This window comes from Mytilus trossulus, chromosome 4 (genome assembly GCF_036588685.1).
Source record: "Mytilus trossulus isolate FHL-02 chromosome 4, PNRI_Mtr1.1.1.hap1, whole genome shotgun sequence".
In the NCBI taxonomy this organism is placed as follows: domain Eukaryota; kingdom Metazoa; phylum Mollusca; class Bivalvia; order Mytilida; family Mytilidae; genus Mytilus; species Mytilus trossulus.
The window spans coordinates 84,501,448-84,523,124 of record NC_086376.1 but is presented as its reverse complement, the minus strand read 5'-3'; positions in this window follow the sequence as shown (position 1 = coordinate 84,523,124).

The window sequence follows — 21,677 nt, the reverse complement described above, 5'->3', positions numbered from 1 at the left end:
ACTGCACATGCCCGATAATTTTCAAAGTCACATTTGTAAAATAATTTGCATATGTATGTAATTTTTGGTTGCAGTAAAAGTTCATACCAATGCAATTGAACGTATGCCTTTTTTTATTATAATAACAGCTCAGTAAGGGTGCAGTTTAAATAATATAAATATAATATAATGATCTACATCAGGAATAAATTACGAAAGCTTTATTTAGCAAAACCTTTCCACATTTTGGGTACTCATTGCTCTTTAATATCGTACTTCTCTTGCCTGTTATCTTTTATAAATCGAGTGTCATCTATAAGTCTTCGGCAGACGAAACGACCATCACCCTTAGGAAATTGGAAGCCTGGAATCTTTGACGACTTTATTTACTCATACTGGATCAATGTCATTGGTGGTGGAGGTTTTCTCCTCTCGAGTATTGCCAACCCAGTAGTCAGTAGTTCTGTGTAGACAATTACTGTCGTTGATAGGCTCATAGTTGTTATTATTTACAAAACTATGATAAAAGTTATTAGAAAAATTGATGACATTTTACACCAGAAATGAATTACAATATCTGTTTTTTGCAAAATCTTCCGACATGTTTGGTACCCTATGTGTTTCAATTTCGTATTTTGTTGTTTTGCCTCTCAACTTTCTTTTAATCGAGCATCACTGGTGAGTTTTTCGTTTGCGAAACTCTTATAAGTCTGGTATATTTGAGTTTTATTAACAACCACTGATATTTTTTTCATGTAAACTCCTCCTTTCTTGTTTTCTTTCCCAGGGTTTTACCAGCCAGGAAGTCAGCTCTTTTGTGTTGACATGATTTACAATTGATATGGGCATATTTAAACAGTTAATTACAAATCTTTGAATGGTTCGAAATACTACGGCAGTTTTACCTCAGATATAAGCTCATGTTAGTTGTTTTTTGGCAAATAAATGCAACAGTAATATACCGTTGTTCAAAGTTCATCAAATTGATTGAGAGAAAACAAATCCGGGTTACAAACTTATCGATGAAAACACATAAACTATAAAAGGAAAAACAACTAAACAACAAAAACACTGAAGTGCAACACAAAACAAATACAACAATGCAAAACCTTTCGACATTATATATACTCGTTACTCTTAAACCTCGGATGTATTTTGCCTTTTATCTTCATTATCGAGCGTCGTTGTTAATCTTTTGTAGACGATTCTGGTGTAAACAATAATAATCGTAGTATATTTGGTGAGTTTTATACAACTTATGGTGAGTTGATTCCACTAGTGTTTAAAGTTTCCTACCATAAAGTATAAAGCAGTTAGCAATTAAGTGTTGACATTGGTATGATCATGTTTATAAATTAACTTCTTACATAATCTTGTATTGTACGAAATAATCAAAATAAGAATAATTATAAACCTGGTATTTTGAAGAGTTGTTTTTGCAATCACTTGTTTGATGTCACTATTGGTGTAGGATTCCTCCCAACAAGTAGTACCTACCAAGTAGTCAACACTTTTGTGTTAACAAGTATTATCTTAGAAATGGTCATATTTATAAATTCACCTTTTAGCAAAACTTTGAAATGTTCACTTATTAAACATTTCATACCCTAGATTTGAATTACTTTAGCTGAATTTTGCAAAACTTTTTGTACAGGAAACGTCTTTTTGACGTACAAAATTACAAGCCTAGTATCTTTCATGAATTATTTTACGACTATTGAGTCGATTTCACTGTTGTTAGAGGTTTTTCCCTCCCCAAGGTTGATCTAGCATAGAAGTCACCATTGCTGGTATATTTGATGAGATTTGTTTCTCTTCCTTTTGGTAAGTTATTAACGAAGGAAATATACGTTATTATCATTTGAAACCTTGCACAAGAAGAAGAAAAACAATAGGAATGTTCTATAATTTAACTGTTCGTGAAGATTTCTTCTAAAACAAGACATCAAATAGCCCATGTATGTAAAATTAACAAAACCGTCATCGTAATGGTATCGTGTATTTGTACTGTAGATGGAAAGGGAAAAAATGTTGGGAATGACAAAAATATAAACGTAGAGGTTATTGTTGGACATTCATTTCTCTCTTTAGGGGACATTTAACAACGTGGCTGAATAATTAAAGTCGGACACAGTCAGTATAACACACAACTTAAACGTTATTTATGATTTCATGGATGCTACAGAAAGAATGATTTTTTTAAATAATACCTCGAAGTTAGGGTTTAACCTTTGTGCTGTCATTCAAACTATGTCCAACTCGTACCAATATTTTTATTTATTAGACAATAATATTTCATAGACCACAAACTCATGGGATTAAATTGTTTGGTCAGCTTTAAAAACCACATGACATACCATAATGTTTGCAATAAAAGGTCAAGTTCAACACAAACACAAACACTAAAGGTAATCTATATCTTAGAAATAAGGTGAAAGTGTACATGATAAATTGTTGTTAATATTTTTCCCATTTGATAACATATTTGAAATTTAACACCCCCATCAATGTCTTTATATTTTATATATGCAAAATACCACCCATAATTTGTTTACTAAATAATAAGTATATTCAAAACATTTCCAATATAGAAAAAAGTAAGATAACATCAAATAACGAAAGAAGATAAAATTTTAATAATGGCCATCATATAAATGCTTTGTTCGAAGCAATGAGGTCACAAATCGCATTTATACATCATTGTAAGGGCAATTTCATTATATAGCTTGTTCGGTTGTTGAACCAAGTTACCATCCATCTAATATAAACACGTCACCACTATCAAACAAACATCTCAGACAACCATAACAAATTGAAATTTTATGGAAAAGCTCATTGAAATTTTATGTCACAATTTTAAGTCAGAATATATTTGTCCAAACTAATAGTTCATCATTTTTTTTGGTTTAGAAATTACATTTAACTAATTTACTTCTGCATTACGTGTACTTAATTTCACTTCCTTTATTCCTTTCCTAATTTTTAAAAACTCGTATAGCTAATCTGAGTCCTTTCTATGTTTTAAACATCCTGATTAGACGAAGCACATTCCATCTTATCATGATCATGATGATCTGATACATTGTACTCAAATTTCTAGGTTTAATTATAAACGTGGTTGTCGTTGAAAACCTTAGGTGTTGAACTCTTGAGTAGATTTTCTGAGAATCATCACTTAAGAAAGCCCTTACACAATTCTCATTATCAAACATTTCTCTATAATTAGAATGGATTTGGAAACAGGATTTGCTTTTATTCAATTAAATTTAAATGCATGTTTACTTTGATGTCATATATTTAATAAAAAAAATACAATGTATATTGGTGTATCATCTGCCTTTTCAAATATTTGGTTTATATTTATGGTATTTTATTTCAATATAGAAAAATGAAATTCCAAAGGCCTTTATTATATAATGTTGTTTTGTAAATTGAAAACAAATATGCAAGAGTACATGTAAATAATTAAACAACGTATATGATTGTATTTTTCGTGCAAGGCATACTTAAGGTACACTGCATTAAGAGAAGATTCGTGCAAAAACTATTGAAAAGACTTCCTTCAAATGAATGGGGATAGTAATTCATTGAAGACACAGTGTCGTCATTTTTAAAATATTGTTAATTATAATAGTACAATAAACCAATTTTTATGTATTCAGATCTCAAAAAACCAAATGATTAACTGTTAAACATTTCGTTAGACATTCATACAAAAAACATAAACTCATGTAACATTATTAGTCCATCAACGCTCTGCTGTCCGAATAAATAGTTGTGCATGTATTATCATTGTTTTGTATTGTTTAACGCAGTGAATTAATTTAAGAGTAGTAAATGTTTTGGTTGAGAGAACTTTAAAAGTCAGCAACAAATTATAGACCTCCAATTTTTGAGAGGTAATGCAAACCCTGCAAATTCTTTCGGTAGTTACGTATTCAATCATTTATAACCCTTGCGTTGTCATAAGGTGACATCTTCAACAGGAAATGCACTTTCTGTACATTAACATCTCAAGTTGCGTGAAGGCGTGCAAATATTTCGCCCGTTAAATGTATGTTTGTTTAGTTGTCAAGTTCTTAAGTATTTTAATAATGTAGCTGGAGAGTTTTTGTATACAATCAAATGTGTAGCTCACATTTAATTTCCATGATATGAAAATGTTAACATGGAATTATTTTGCCTGTCATTCGTTTTACCGAAGAAACAAATTTTTTAGGTCAAAATCGAGTGCACCTAACCATTAAATCTCGAAAAGGCAAATGTGTTTTTTCTTTAATAACGACGAGTCATCTGTTCACCTAAAATTCCTGAGACACTCATAGAATCTAAATGGTGATAAATATTCCTAAGTAATAAAGAACATGCTTAAAATATTTAAAATCTGAAAAAAGTAGATTACTAGTAACACAAATTCTAAAATCAAAACTGAAAGTCCCTTATCAAATGGCAAAATCAAAAGCTCAAACACATCAAATGAATAAAACCCCCAAGGATGACTGGGGAATTGAACTTTTTGTCCCTAATTTCGAGTTAAACCTAACTAGGAAGTGAATAATATGACCCGGTTTATAGCCATGACAGAATTGCCCTCTTAAATATCATGACTTCTCTTTGAAACCAAAAACATGAAATTGAACTTAAAAGACAGTGAAAGTTACCTGCCCTGCCAAATGATAAAATTATTCGGGGTAAATAAAGTTGTTCTCATTCGATTTAACCACCGATGTCTTTGAAGTACTGATTATCATAACACTGTATCATTTTTATAAATGTGAACTGTCTTTTCTTCTTAAACGTTTAAGATTTAGTGTGAACACTTCAATTTGATTTGAATGTTCTTGGCAGTTGTACCAAACTAACATTAAATACAATCCTATTCTAACAATAATACCATTTAAAGCTTATTTTATGCATGACATTAACATTATTTTGCATCAAAAGAAATTAAAAACCTTATATATAACATATTTACATTATTCATTGAAAAGTGCTGAATATCTTTTTATTGTGTAATAACTTTGACAATTTTTATCGTACATTATGAGACTATAAATCCGCTTGTGTATTGCACTGTTGCTTTCATTTACTGTTTGAGTATACATATTGCCATGACTTCCATGTTGAAATTCTGGAAAACAAAACTCATCCTTTGTTTTGGTGGTGTCCATCCATGTAACATAATCTTTAGTTGTAGTTTTGTAGTCGTGCTGAATGATCTTTTCGTAAGTACATAGATATTTCTCTAGAAGAAATCAATACGAAAATATAAGAATGCAAATTTGAGTAAAAAAATGATAACAAGCTAACAAACCAGCTTCGTTAGTACGGCGATAAGATAGGTGTCGTATGCAGGATTATATCTACCAATAAAAACATTGAATCACATTGCCCATGCTTTCTGCACATTAGATAAAGGCAACAGTAATATACCGCTGTTCAAAACTCCATGGATAAAAAGCAAAATCGGGGTAACAAACTTAAACTGAGGGAAACGCATTATAAGAGGAGAACAACGACACAACATTAAAATGTAACACACACAGAAACGGAATAGGCATTAGACAAAATCGTATGATAATAACAAATATAATGTCAAAACCAAATACAAGAAATGGGGATAGATAAGTACCGTGACACGTCTTATAGTAATGTGAGTTTACACTCAAAAATAAGAGAAAACAAACGACATAACGGAAACACAACGTTAAAAGTGTGCCTTGCATTGCAACAACTCTCTTCTGTAGCTTATGTGTAAAAAGGGACAATGTTTATTCCTTTTTAACATTTGTTTTTGTCGCATTCCAAATTTGCCGCTCTTCAAATCAGGTTGAAACCTTGCAGAACCCATCTATTATACTGTTTTATATCCTCTTATCCTTAATATGCATGAAATATCAGCGAGTCGCCACTTGACGTTAAGCTAATAAAAATGAATTCTTCTATTCATTTTAATATATGTGCCCCAACAATTTCGGTATACATGACGTATAAGAAGAATTGTTTGCTGAAAGTCTTCAAAGGAAAAAGACTTGTCTGTTTAAGTGCAAGTTTCATGTTTGTGTTACCATTTTAATTATTTTTTTTAGATTAAATTGGATCAATTAAAATTCGCCTTGTCACTTCTCTCATTATTATAACTCGCGTCACGATAATTTTCAACAATATGTTAAATACTTTCATTATATTTTTATATTTTTATGTAAAAATAATTTAAATGTATATCAATCAATCAATGCTGTTTTCTTCAAATAATAATCAAATTTAAAATATCGTTTACATGTATAATTAATAATACTTAAGTTTGGAATTTCCGGTTATCAGTATTTAACTGTTTTAGAAAAAGTTACGTAAAAAAAAAGTTTTATCGAAACGTCACAAAATGCAACATGAAACGAACCAGATAAGAAATGGTTTACGTGTTACAAAATTCTATTGATGTATATCGTAAGATTTACAAAATTCTATTAACGATATTGTTAGATTAACTAAACTGTTTAAAAAATCAAAGAAACGATAAACAATTGTATTTGGTATTATTTACATTTTCCTGCACATCAAATAAAATTCATATTTAAATTTATTCATTATCATGTCAGCTTTAACTTATGCACAATATATAGGTTTGATTTTATCAAACGACTTGTCTTTCATAATTATTACCGAAAAGTAACTGTAAAGTGCCCGTATCAACATAAAAACACTTTGATAAAGTATATTTTCATTCACACATGTCTTGAATTCGATAATGTTACAAATTGGTTTCTGTGATTAAACGATTGATATGATCAGATATAATTTTTGCACTTTACAATTATAATTTTGCATATCATACATAGACAGGGGTTGTTGTGAGTACAAAAGTGTTAAAGAGAAAAGGGTCGTTTAAAGTACGTATTTGTTACAAAGACTGAAGTTGTTGAGACAACGAAAGTGTTACATAGAAAAGGGCTGTAAGGAGTGTGCAAGTTCTTCGTAATCATGTGTTGGCGATAGTACAAAAATATTATAACGAAAGGGCTGTTTCAAGTTCGCATTTGTTTCATAGACAGGAGTTATTGTGAGTACAAAAGTGTTAAAGAGAAAGGGTCGTTAAGAGTACGTATTTCTTGCATAGATTGAAGTTTTTTTTAGACAACGAAAGTGTTACATAGAAAAGGGCTTTAATGAGTGTGCAATTCTCATAAACAAGTGTTGTTTTGGGTACAAAGGTGTTTCAAAGAAAAGGGTTGTTTAGATAAATAACTTCATCATAGATACCAGGATTAAATTTTGTATTTATGCCAGACGCTACACAAGACTCGTCAGTGACGCTCGAATCAAAAAATGTTTAAATGTCCAAATAAAGTACGAAGTTGGAGAGCATTGAGATCCAAAAGTCATAAAAATGTTTGCCAAATAAAGCTAAGGTAATTTATTCCTGAAGTAGAAAAGCCTAATTATTTCTCAAATTCAAAAGTTTTGTAAACAGTTAATTTATAAATATGACCATATCAATGATAATTTATGTCGGCAAAGAAGTGCTGACTACTGGGCTGGCGATACCCTCGGGGAATTAAAAATCCACCAGCAGTGGCATCGACCCAGTGGTTGTAAATAAACTCATCATAGATACAAGGATAAAATCTTGTAATTACACTAGACGCACGTTTTTTTCTACAAAAGGCTCATCAGTGAGTTCGAATCCAAAATACTAAAAAAGGCCAAATAAAGTACGAAGTTGTAAATCATTGGGGACCAAAATTTGTAAAAGTTTTGCCAAATACAGCTAAGGTTATCTATTCCTGAGGTACAAAAGCCTGGAAGCGCATAAGCTGCATAGACAGGGTTTTGTGAGAGTACGAAAGTTTTACGTAGAAAGAGATGGTAGGGAATGTGCATGTGCTGAATAGACAGTTGTTATTGTGGGTACGAAAGTGTTACTAAGAAAAGTGCTTTTGTGTGTAGTAATTTGATGTATAAAGAGGATTTGTTGTGATTACACAAGTGTTACCTAGATGGGTGTTACAAAGAAAGTTGTTGTTTTGGGTACGTATTTTTTGCATACAATGGGGATGTTTTGAGAACACAAGTCATAGAAAGTTGTTGTTCGGAGCACGCATGTTCTGCATAGATTGGTGTTGTTTATAGTACAAATGGTTTACATAGAAAGAGTGTGTAGGGAATTGCCATGTTCTGTAAAAACAGTTGTTGTTATGAGTTCAAAGGATATTCTGTCTGTGTTAAAGACCTGTTGGCGGCCTTTTGCTGTCTTCTGCTCTTTGGTCGGTTCGTTGTCTTTTTAACACATTCCCAGTTTTCATTTTAAATTTTTATGTTACATAGAAAGGGGTTGTTTAAAGTACGCATGTGTTGTAAAGAAATGGGTTGTTGCGAGAACAGAAGTTTTACAAAGGAAGTTGTTGTTTGAAGCTCGTATTTGTTACATAGAAAGGGTTAAAATTATATGAGCGATCCAAAGAAAGTTGTTTTGGTTACGTATTTATTGTACACAGAGGGTGTGTTGTGAGTACACAAGTGTTACATAGAAAGTTGTTTTGAGTACACAAGTATTACATAGAAAGTTGTTTTGAGTACACAAGTGTTACATAGAAAGTTGTTTTGAGTACGTATGTGTTGCATAGGCAGTGGTTGTTTATAGTACATAAATGTTCGAAAGAAGGGCGTTGTTTTGGGTACGTATTTGTCTCATAGACTGAGGAGTTGTTTTGAGTACACAAATGTTAGATAGTAATTTGTTTGGAGTACGCATTTGTTGCAAAGTCAGGGTTGTTGAAGGAACGTAAGCGTTAGATAGAAGGGTGTTGTTTGGGGTGAGTATTAGTTGCATAAACAAGTTTATCCAGAGTACGCTTATTTTACATTAGTAAAAGTTGTAGAGTGTTTTACACTGATATGAGTTTTTAAGGATACGCGAATGTGTTACATAGAGGGATTATTGGAAGTACTCACGTACTAAGCCAATGAACCAAGAAAAGCAAATTGTTTTGGGGAATTTTTGGATGGTGGTATGTCCATTTATGATAAGTGGCCACATAAATGTATATACTAATTTATGATAACTATCGTTATATTAGGAAAATATGTATTATGAAAATGGAAGGTAATAACAGGAGCAAATATATCTACTTGTAGTTATTGCTTTTAAAGCTATTATTATAAGGATAGTATCAGCAGTTGTATCAGAGTGTGGTCATTCAAATTATAATATTAGTGGTAATCACTGAAGCAGGAGAGAAATAAAATTAATAAATATATGGAGTAATAGTGCGAATTGGCTATTTATTTTTCAGTATGAAAATATAGCATTTTATCAAAATTTGGATTGGATAATGGTTCGGTGAATGAATATAATTTATATTTTTCACCGTACCATAAGAAAAATCAGGATATTTTCAGACCCATTTGGCTAACCAATTAAATATGTTTATACATCTCATAAAAACTGTTAATGCTCGACTATTATTGTGTGTCCAATATGAATTTCGATCACAGCCAAATACTAATCCGTACAATTAGACAATGCACATTTAGCATGGATTTTACTGTCAACAACGAAATCTCAAAACAATATTTGTTTACCGCGGTATACGATTTGATTCAATCTACATTTTATTAAACACTACACTTCAGTTCAAATTCATATCATCCCGGGTTCAAACGTTCAGTTGACTTCACTTGAAACGTCATTATCTCAAAATTCTCCAGTTGCAAAATGCTTAAATGAAAACTGAGACCGTCATGTACAATTTGGGTTTCGGATTGGTAATTTGCCGTCATATGTTAACCATTATTCAAACAATTGTTCAAGTGAATATAAAATTGATTAAAAGAAAACAATATACGATTGGAACTGATCATTCCAAATGTCCGAATTTTTTTCAAAACAAGAGAAAGAAATGATGTAGGCTCGTCGTAGTTCTAAACTATGGGTTTCATACATGATACGAGGTCAAGAAATCAAATATGCAAAATCTCTCTCAAAACGCGTTTACGTGAATGAATATAATGCAGGGGCGCTTCATGGAAATATTGGACAGTTCATTGCTTAACAGGAATAGTCAATCCTCTTCCGGTGCATCATGACAACATTGTCTATTGTATACTAGTTTCCGATCGGAAGAAGATTCAAAACAGACAAACAACAGATTGATAAAGATGAACCTTTGAAGGATTGAATATTATCTAAAATGACGCAATCTTTACATAGTAGCGTTTTTGTATGCACGTGGTAATGATTTGAACGGTTTGATTGGGATAAACTTCAAAGTACCACAACAGATAAAATATTGTTTGATGCATCCCTTTATGCCTTTATATCATGAACTAAAGATAAGCTGCCGTCCATACATGTACTCCTTGTCTAGAAAATGTCTTAAAAGTGTACAATAGTACTTGCTTATGTAAAATATGCTTTACAAAGACATTACATATCATAATTATAATAATTATAGTTTAAACATTACCACTACATTCATGAACAATTTTCAACTAATTCAGATGATGCAAAAGAAATTAAGTCGCTGTAATAAATAGTTAAATAAGTGGTTAAACATTCATACGAACGCAGTATATATAGAAGTATAGTGCTATATTTACCAGAACGTAAGAGAAAAACGTACCAGCACTTATCATCGTTATAAAGAAAGAATTCGTGCGTAATACTACACACTGACATCAATACAGATAAAGATTTCTCAAGTCAAATTCATTGAAATACGTCGTACCGCGGAGGGTCCTCCTATTTTGTAAAATTTCACGTTAATGGACGAAAATGAATAATTTATCAATACCTAATAATCGAAAATTAGACAAGATTTTACGTTAAAATAGAGCTACTATAATGGGACTCACATGAAGTTTGACATCGAGGGTAAAACATTATGTATCCTTCGTTGACTCCACGTAAAGCTAGTCTATTGTGCAGCCAGATAATTTGGCGGAAATTTTTAATCGTGTAAATCGCCCTTGTATGCTGAAAACACAGAAGATTTTATTTGTGATTGTGATCAATGTGAAAATTTAACCTCTATTAAGTGTGTTAAAACTATTTATGGTAATTTATCAATATTTTAAAGTGATCTAGTTCAAAAAGTACCCTATATCATGTGACGAAAAAGAGTTTCTCGTATTAAAATGAATGTTAATACATAATAGTTTTGAAACATCGTAAATGTGATCTAATGCCTTTATCATATTAAAGACACAACGCTTGAATTTAACATACAATACCGTCAGGGCAAAGTTTGGACAATTTGGTCTCATTTTACATATATTAGGCATATCCTTAAGGAAATTTATTTAACTGTCATGTGAAAGCGCCATAAATAAAAATAGAGGAGAACCATTACGTCAAAGAAAAGAAAGGTTTCCGGAATCTATTAACATAGAAATTTAGATATGGCTTAAACGTTTTAAAAATCATTTCTATTGATGGGATAAAAATTGTTGGTTGTGTTTAACCGCACTCTCTGTAGATCGAAAAAAGATGGGCTACAATTTGAATGAAAATGAATATAAAATGCATTTGAAATTTAAGTTGCATATAATTTCAAATAAGGTCAAACATAGAATGAGATAAGTCTGAGGTAAAATACGTGCAAAATGATCAATTTAGATAATTATCAAATCCTGAAATGAATGGATGAATCAAAAAATGCTTCATGGGAAAAAGGAAGTTTACATGTTTCAGAAGGTTGTGGTGAACTTTTACCTTTACCTGAGAATTATCCATTCAACTCTTATGCATAAAAACATGCTGTTTTTGCGTCTTCGTAGATAAATGCAAATTATTGTGATAAAACTGTTGTGGATTTTTTTCAAAAATAAAAAGTAGTAAATCATTACTTAAATATCACACTATATGTAAATGAATATTGTAGCCTAAATGTGTTGAATTCATAACTTAAAGAGACACAATCATTTTACTTTTTCGTCCAGCTTTTTCTGTGATATACTTTCAGTTAACAAAAACAAATCTAGTGTCTGTTTAGCATGCTATGAGTCTGTCTTTTAATAATTACATTCATGCAAGCTTCTTTTTTTTAATTGTTACATTCTGGTAGGGGTCTGACTTTCAATTATTAATCTTTTGTAGGGGATCTACCTTTCAATACTTAAATTCTGGTACGGGTCAGCTTTTAAATCCTACTTCTGGAATGGTCTGCATTTCAATTGTAACATTCTGGAAGGGATCTGCCTCTCAACACTTTAATTCTTGTATGGGTCTGCTTTTCAATTCATTCATTTTAGATGGGATCTATCTTTCAATTCTTAGATTCTGGTATTGGTCTGTCTACTAATACTTATATTATGGTAGAGTTCGGTCTTTCAAAATATACATGCAAGAAGGGGTTCAGTACTTACGTTCTAGTATTGGTCTGCTTTTTAATTCATACATCTTGTATGGGTCTGACTTTCAATTGTTAACTTCTGGAAGGGGTCTACCTTTCAATATTCATATTGTGGTAGGTAGGCGTATGCCTTTCAATACTTAAAGTTTTGTAGCGGTCTACCTTTCAATATTTATATTGTGATAGGTAGGAATATGCCTTTCAATAGTTTTTTAGTGTTCTACTTTTCAATGTTTACATTCTTGTAGGGGTCTGCATTTCAATACTTATATTCTGTTACGGGTCTGAATACTTCCATTCTGGTAGAGGTCTATCTTTCAATACTTACATTGGTCTGTTTTTCAATTCGTACGTCTGGTATGGGTGTGACTTTCAATTGTTACCTTCTGGAAGGGGTATACCTTTCAATACATATATTAGGGTAGGGATCTGTCTTCCAATTCTGAATTTCTGGTAGTGGTCTACCTTTCAAGTTTTATATTCTTGTAGGGGCCTGCATTTTAATTCTTACATTTTGTTACGGGTCTGCTTTTTAATACTTCCATTCTGGTAGATGTCTGCTTTTCAGTAATTACATTCTGGTAGGGGTCTTTCTTTCAATACCTACATTCTAGTATTGGTCTGCTTTTCAATTTATACATCTTGTATGGGTACGACTTTCAGTTGTTAATTTTTGGAAGGGGTCTACCTTTAAATACTTAAATTCTGGTAGGAATCTGCTTTTTTATTTCTTACATTCTGTTATGGGTCTGCCTTTCAATACTAGTACTTCAATTCTGCTAAAGATCTGCTTTACACTAATTACATTCTGGCAGAGGTTTGTCTTTCAATAGATTGACTTTCCCTCTGGTATATTTCGTACCTCTTTTACAGTTTGGTAGGGGTACTTCTTCAAATAAATATGAGGTATCGAACATGCAACGAACTTTCCATTGTTTTTATAATACTCTTTTCCATACAGTGTAAATTCTGCATTCGTTTTAGATTTGAAAGGTTTATGTTTAAGGTTAAATGTTGACAAGTTTGTTTTTTTTTATATAAAATTACAGATAATAAAGATCCTGACAAAACGTTGTATCTTTTGAAAAGATGAAATCCCACGACACCATTGTTGTTTGTTTGTTTGTTAAAGGTATTTCAATCAAACGTTCAGGTTGACGATTTCTGTATGAAATATTACATATAAATATTTAGTACGATTATTAGTGCTCCTTCTTTGTATGAAATATTAGACGGTGCTAACGAGGTATTAAAGGTGTATATACCTACTACTTCATTTCATTTTACATTCATCTTAGTAATTTTTCATTTCTTCTGTCTAGGTTTACTTAGGTAAGCTTAAATGGCGACGACTAGTAGTTACAATACTTGCTTGGGGACAGAAACGGTCAAATCTGCACCGTCAAATGTCAGTCCCACAGCCTTGAGATAAGGATAAAACAAGTCTGTCACTTTGTAATTGTTTTATTTATGGATGTAAAGCAAATAGCATATTGGCGTCGATTTCATCAGAGAAAGCTCGGGTTTACTTACAATGAAGTATGAATATACGATACAATTCCTTTAATATGTTGGTCAGCAATGTAATTTAAGCTTGCTTATTTTCAAAAATATATCATTTTTTTATATTCAGTATACTCCCCTTTGATGAGGAAATCAGAATTGAAGCTATACTTTGGATGTCCAAGGTATTGTTGGTTCAGTTCATCAGTCCTTGAATATGTTTACTTTGATTCGAGTACTGTATCATCTAAATACATGTACATTTCAACTTTTTAAACACTAAGACTAAACGTAACATTCAAAACCTTAAAATATTATTTAAATAATCGTGAAAGGCACCTTCGGATTATTGCGAAATAGATGAAATGAGATGTTCGTCAATAAAACAGCACAGAACCAAACGACAGAATAAACTAGATACGATCTTCAGCAACTATTCAATTCACGATTAAATTAATTTTAGTATGTTTTAAACAATATTCATATAATTATACTAATTTATCTTAATTCGTATTCTTTGTAACAAGACGTTTACATTGACAGAGTGACGGAAAGCTAAAATGCTGCATCAGCATTTAGAAGAACCCTCTATCTAGGTCAGTACGCTGCGAATAATGAATACTTAAACGGAAGTTGATAATTATCTTATGAACCTGTGTTTGCGCAGGTTCTGAATCGTCCAACAGGGATGCGATATTTTCTGGGTTATTTGAAGTTGCAACATTGGGTACAATTATACTGACGCGAACGATATATATTGTATATATCTCTTGTATCCTTTCATACTAGTGTAAAACTATTTGTCTTCCTGGTGCAAATATGTATTTCATTTAATGTAATTGATGGATAAAAAAAGCCGCCGATTAACGACAAGAAGCCGCAAGGATATACTGTTACCGTATGTAACTAGCACATACTTGACTGGACTAGCTACGCAGAAACACGCGATATAAAAAGTACTATATAAAGACCTTAAATAAAATTACAAGCCTTTGGCTAACATTAAAAGAACAAAGATGAAATAATGCATTTTACCATCACGCTTATTAAAGGGAGCAAGTGTGTCTAATCACGAAATGTGTATATCAAAGGAAAACTGTTTAAAAAGAACTAATGAATAATTAACAACGATGCACTAAAAGCGTACGACCCGTTAATAATTAAATTACTTGGTATTTGTACAATGTCCCCAGTCTTGTAACATTGTGATACCAAGACGCCAAATCCTGTCAACTCGTCATTTGCTGTTCAAGACCAGTCGATTGAATGTTTTAGAAAAGAGTTAATATTGGGTTAAATGATGAAATAAAGAAATGACCAATATATGTAACCAAAACAGAATGGTGCTCTAATACTGCCCATCTCAAATTTGAGATTAGTCATCTGTAACATGCGTTTTGTGTGCAGTGATGTCCAGATAAAATCATGTACGAAAGTCATCAGGGTATAATATTTACTCCACAAATCATATAGGCATATGCTCTATGGATATCGGGAAGGAAGGTACAATAACAATTATCAAAATTCATATTTTGTGTTAAAAGCAGTTTTTATATTTGCTATAAAATCAAATGTAAACTCCGTATACGTTTAAGGTGGAATTTAAAACGTAACTATGGTATCACTACCATCAGAAGCAACAAGAATTTTAAGATTGATTTCAGAGATCCTTGCATTATCAGCACATGTAATTTATTTAACGTCACCACTCACACTGGACGTGCATGGTTATTTCATATCCCAAAATTCCATTAAAGCAAATTGATGCCTGTTAGCGATTTAGATGGAGCAGCTGTTTAACGCAAACATCACATGTATAATTTACTTTATTGAACTAAACAGAAATTTTCGGAAAGCAAGTTCAGCATGTGGGCTTTCTTAAGTTGTAAGAGCTCCCAGTATCGTTAACCGATTGGTCAGATGGTGATGTGTGCAAGTTTTCACGTCTTACGTCACTTCCGTGAATGCACCCGCCAATGAATCTTGAAATGTAAGTAATTTCGACAGTGTAATTAAATGCATATAAACAAGTACCAGTCAGCGTGTAACTTCATTTAAGTAATAACAATTCATAGTTGAATTCTGACAGCATCTAAAATCTTAATTGTAACATCAGAAACAGTTCTAAACGATAGAATTCAATTTAGACAATGTAAATAAAAAATAATCAATTTCAAATAATAGATACATTGTATTGCACCTTCATGTCAATTTCACAAATTAGCTTACATGTGTGCACTAGTCTCCGACCATGTTCCTCGAAATTAGATTAGGGTTATACGTCATCGTACGGTTACTTACGAAATTGGCTTAAAACGTGGAATTTGGGGCGAATGAGGAAAATAATATCAATGTCGCAAATCAAGTAGTTTAAGAATTTGTTATGGCTTAATTGGCATACACAGGTTTGTTTTTTTGTTTATTGAAAAGGATATGTTTATTTCAAATTTGCATTATATCCATTTATATGAGAGTATACATCCACAAAGTGTATCTTAAAGAGGAGTAAAGACTGAAGGTTAGTTATCTTTTGCGTAAGATAAACCGTTTTAAAATGAATGGGAAAGCAAATATAAGATGACATTTTAATTTATCAACTGAATGAGCTTAGAATTTAAGATGCATTTTTTGTCTTATTTGATATCATTTCGCACGATGTCATCCGCAATACCTTCTATTGCATGAAGTTAATTCACTATTTTGTTATATTTATTGCCTTCCTAACATCCTAATAAATAGCCACATGATACCGTGGACATAAAAAAAATGTAATAACTGTAATTGTACCTCTCATGTTAAAAACTGACGGGTACAAATTGGGTAAGTAAACGTTAATGTGAAAAATTCATGTCATAGTTGTTATTGTGAGCATCACAAAAATTATCTAAATATGCAGGAACCTTCTTAGGGACCCCTTTTTGTAAAATATTCAGTATCTACCAATTATTTGATTTGACAATATCAGTTTTGTTTTGGGATATTTTGTATCTTATCGCGTGATTTATGATAAAACTTAAAGTAAATTATCTACTAATTATACTCATCACAATGGTCTCAAATGGAATGTATTCTTATTAAAATATTCGAGTAAGTAAATAAAAGAACAACTGAATATATTTAGGACTATGTTTAGTTATTCATTCTCTTATTTTTCATAGAAAAACATATACCACAAATGTATAAACAGGTATTTGGTGTGGCAAAGAGGAAGTTGTCCTAGAATGAGATTGATGATAATCCTACCTTTGAAAATTATAATACTTTTCTTAAAAATCAAACGTGTGGGATTTTAAAAAAATCACACACACACACATTATTGTATGTCTGAAAATAAAAATATTTCAAAGAGAAATTTCAAAAAATCTCCGAATTCTGTTTCCATATTTTCGTTTCAGTGCGACAAATAACCCCGACTGAAAATGGAAAGACATAAAACGTTAAACAGACAATAGTATTGCCTAAGCTGTACATGTATAACAGCATAACTTTTCTGTACTACATGTACTTTCGACCATTTATCATAAGTCAATTCTCTAAATACATGTACATTACAAATGGCCTCATTTATTGCATGTAAAATATTTTAAAAAAAATATCCTTTAATAGCCTTCGAAATGGCAGACGACACCTTATTTACCAAACGTGATGGACTTTTGTTAAAACTAGTTGTCAATTCTCGACCTACATACCTTCCTATCTTTGAAAATTAGAGTAAAAATTCGTGTATACTTTGAACTAATTGAAATACTTTTATATGTGCCACTATGTACTTCTGAATTTTACGGTGCTTTGTCATATCTGTGTTAGTAATGCATGCCGGTCGTATTGTCAATTATTCAATCTTGTAAAATTATTACGGGTCATATTCTACGAAAGTGTGCGTTTTGATTCAGCACTCGACTATTACAAGCTTTATCATGTTAATTTGACATTAATTAAAAAAACATGTATTAAACAATTCATCAGAGGTTTTTCTTGAATACCTTGACACCATTACAAGGATCGACTCTTTAGTACAAGATGAATATAAAATCATTTTATATGTTTTATATATATGTTTGTATGTTGTCTTTGCATTTTACAAATTAATCATAATATTGTGTTAAATTCCATTGACAGTAATGTTGTACTTATGTCACGCTTTTAATAATCATACATGTATATTTTTCCCCAACAAAATATTCGCTGATGGTAAAATTATAAAATAAACAAAATGCCCTGTAATCAAATACTGAAAAAGTGAACACAATTGAAATCTCATCCGATGAGAAATGGAGAAGGTGTGAAAATCAAGACAAACAACGAAAATATTCAAAATATGTTCACCACTACTAAACTAATTGATGCCACAGAATATAAAAGTTTTGTTAATCATCAACTTTACTTTAACCACGGAATTGTATTTAAATATACAATTCTTTGCTTTAACATTGAGTAAAACCTATACCTTATACAAAGCTTCAAAAAGGGTCTGGAATGATAAAATTAATAACAAAAATTAGAGAACCATCGGCCTGAAACTAGTAATTGCAAAACACAAAAAAACAATGAACAAAAAGTACATGTAACAGCCATACTGAATAATAAGTTTCTTACTTGGCACATGAATTTAAAGAATATCATATTAAACATGTGTTAGCGCTCAGACCTCCCATAATATGTGAATGCGTTGTAATAGCAAAACATAGATGCCCAATTTGAGTCATTTGGAAATTGCAAGACTGTTCAGATCAGAAGCACAAAACAAAACATGACTCGCATATACACATCCGATAGATTGATTGCCAAAGCGTCGTAAACAGTTTCAAAAAGGCATAACCTTGGACAAAGCCAAGATATAGGTATCAACAGGATTCATTCATTCATTCATACTTGTACTAACGATAAGTGTTCATAACTACTATAGTATATAAGAATACATTATAATAAGTTATGTTTTAATAAAAACAATGTAGGTAATCCTAGTAACATCTTTCTAAAGTGTTAAATTTATAACCTTAAAGAATAGATAATTATTAAACAATAAACAAGTTTATATGGATCATATCTAATTTTACGGGCCCTATAAACAGCATGATCGTAAATATTAGGAATGATATCCCGTTTGTAATTAACTCGAATAATTCAAGCCCTTTCCGTGTCCGATTTTCTCCCACACGAGGGCTTGAACTCCTTATGATCATTGGCCGCGTCGCCTGCTCTCTGTGAGAGAGAGCCAATCGGTGGCGATCAGGATAATGAGTCTGCGCAACTGTCTTGTAATTGTCTTACCAAACACGTGTGTTCAATTAACAGAAATCCGATAATTATTAATTAACATCAATTAACATCAGTTAACATCATTTAACATCAATTAACATTTGGAGCTCCTCCTTCCTTAGCTGTCAATTTAAATCAAAATTCCCATATTGCATAGCGGTGTGAATTTTCCGGTTGACGGTCTTGATCGAGGAAGACGTTCAGGCGTTAATGTAGCCTTCGTAGATCAGCGGAATATAACGACTGAATTATTCGGGTTAGTTTGTAATAAGCTTTTTCAGGTAGTTCCAATACTCAGATCCAGTCATTTTATCGATGTAAGTTTCGGCACTAAAATATTAGCAATAGACATTTTTTATATAAAGACGGATGTTTTAAGCAAGGTCTGTAAGGTTAGTTCTTATAACATCCTACCAAATGAAAGTATACTAACTACTAAAATAAGGATAGCTGGTACTGTAAAGGGGATAAACAAAACGAAAAATGAGTTAATCAAAGTATAATTGGCATATAGGAGTGTAATAGGGTTTCTGGAGCGCTAATATGTATGTGTGTGAAGCTTATGTATTCAAATACTCGACACCCCCTGTATATAAATATATTATTTAATGTATCTTTTATCAAATAAACCGCATTTAAGATTTTACAATCATTGACTGATACGTATGCATGATGAATGCACTAAATTAAACTTTCATTAAAATTTGCGGAATTTCAATATGCACATCATAACCTTTAAGTATTAGGGGTGGATAAATTCAATGGACCGTTCTTTGTTCGCTCAACGAATCTTATTAATCACTCCCTTTAGTAATACATATTTGTCTTAATTAATGCGTTATCTTTTAAATCGGAGATAACAATTTTCAGCTGTATTTCACAAAAATAAGTATACTATGTCTGATTTAAATAGCTTGAATTCAGCACATTTAAAGATCAAAGAAACTTTTAGTATAGCATATTACGACTTGATTTGCTCGTAATAATACGGTTCGGGAGGGTTTAGATGAAATATTTTGATATTGTCGGTACAAAACTATAATTAACCATTAAAGTTCTGATACATGAAGCAAGACAGACGTCAGTTAAGAAGATAAATGAGGATTAAGAATGTAGCAATATATGTCTTTAGATTATTCATTTACATTTCGAATCATCTGGGGTAAAATAAATTAGAGTTCGTCAGTACTAGGGATACTTATGGTTATTTCATTACATTTAAAACATACATGTGTTCATGTATTGGGGTTTTACACAAACAAAATAATATAAAACTTTAAGATTTTGCATATAAACAAGCTTGTATATTTCGAAATGGTTTTAAAAAAGGGTTGACAACTAAACATTGAATTACAATGAAAATCTTTCTATACTACAAACCTTTTATTTCATATCTTGAACATTCGGGATTTTGCATACGTTTATATGACAATAATTACATTTCAGTTGTTAAAACAACCGTTTAGCAAAATTGAGGACACTGAAGAATATATTGTAAATTGTTTGTCTTCTTATCATCTGTTTTGTGCTTTAAACCGAACAGGTAGAGACATCCAAACTTACAAGTAGATGACAAACTGACAAATAAAACGGAAAACCACCAAAAGACAAACAATAGTATACAAAATACACCATATACTCAATACTGAGCAACAAAATACAACATATACTCAATACTGAGCAACAAAATACAACATATACTCAATACTGAGCAACAAAACCCAAAATACAACATATACTCAATACTGAGCAACAAAACCCAAAATACAACATATACTCAATACTGAGCAACAAAACCCAAAATACAACATATACTCAATACTGAGCAACAAAACCCAAAATACAACATATACTCAATACTGAGCAACAAAACTCAATACTGAGCAACAAAACCCAAAATACAACATATACTCAATACTGAGCAACAAAACCCAAAATACAACATATACTCAATACTGAGCAACAAAACTCAATACTGAGCAACAAAACCCAAAATACAACATATACTCAATACTGAGCAACAAAACCCAAAATACAACATATACTCAATACTGAGAAACAAAACCCAAACCTAAATTGGTGTGATCTCGGATTGTCTTAAAGCAAAGGTAGGCACCAACACTGTTGGAGATTCACATTTAATCGTAATTCAAATTTGTAACAGCGATTTCCAAATATAAGTTTTTACATAAATGGTAAAAAGACAGGGGAAGTATATATGGTTTTCATTAAAATTTAATGTATATCTAACGTCTTTTGTAAAAAATTATCCACATTACCTGCATACATGATGTATGATGACGTCAGATTATCTACTTGTATCATATATAGTCATTTTTTGGTGGCAAAAACATGGAAATTAATGTTTAAACCGTACCAGAAAGTAAAAAAAATCTAATACGTTTTTGCTCAACTGGTTATTATAGAACGACGACAATACTACGCAGACAGTTTTAATGCTCTTTAAATTGTAGTAATGCATTAATTTTGCATTCTGCTATTATTGCATTTGATACTGTTAACTGGTTCTCTCTTCAAATTTCATTTAACTTAATAAAATCAAAGTTTATATTCTGTTTTAGT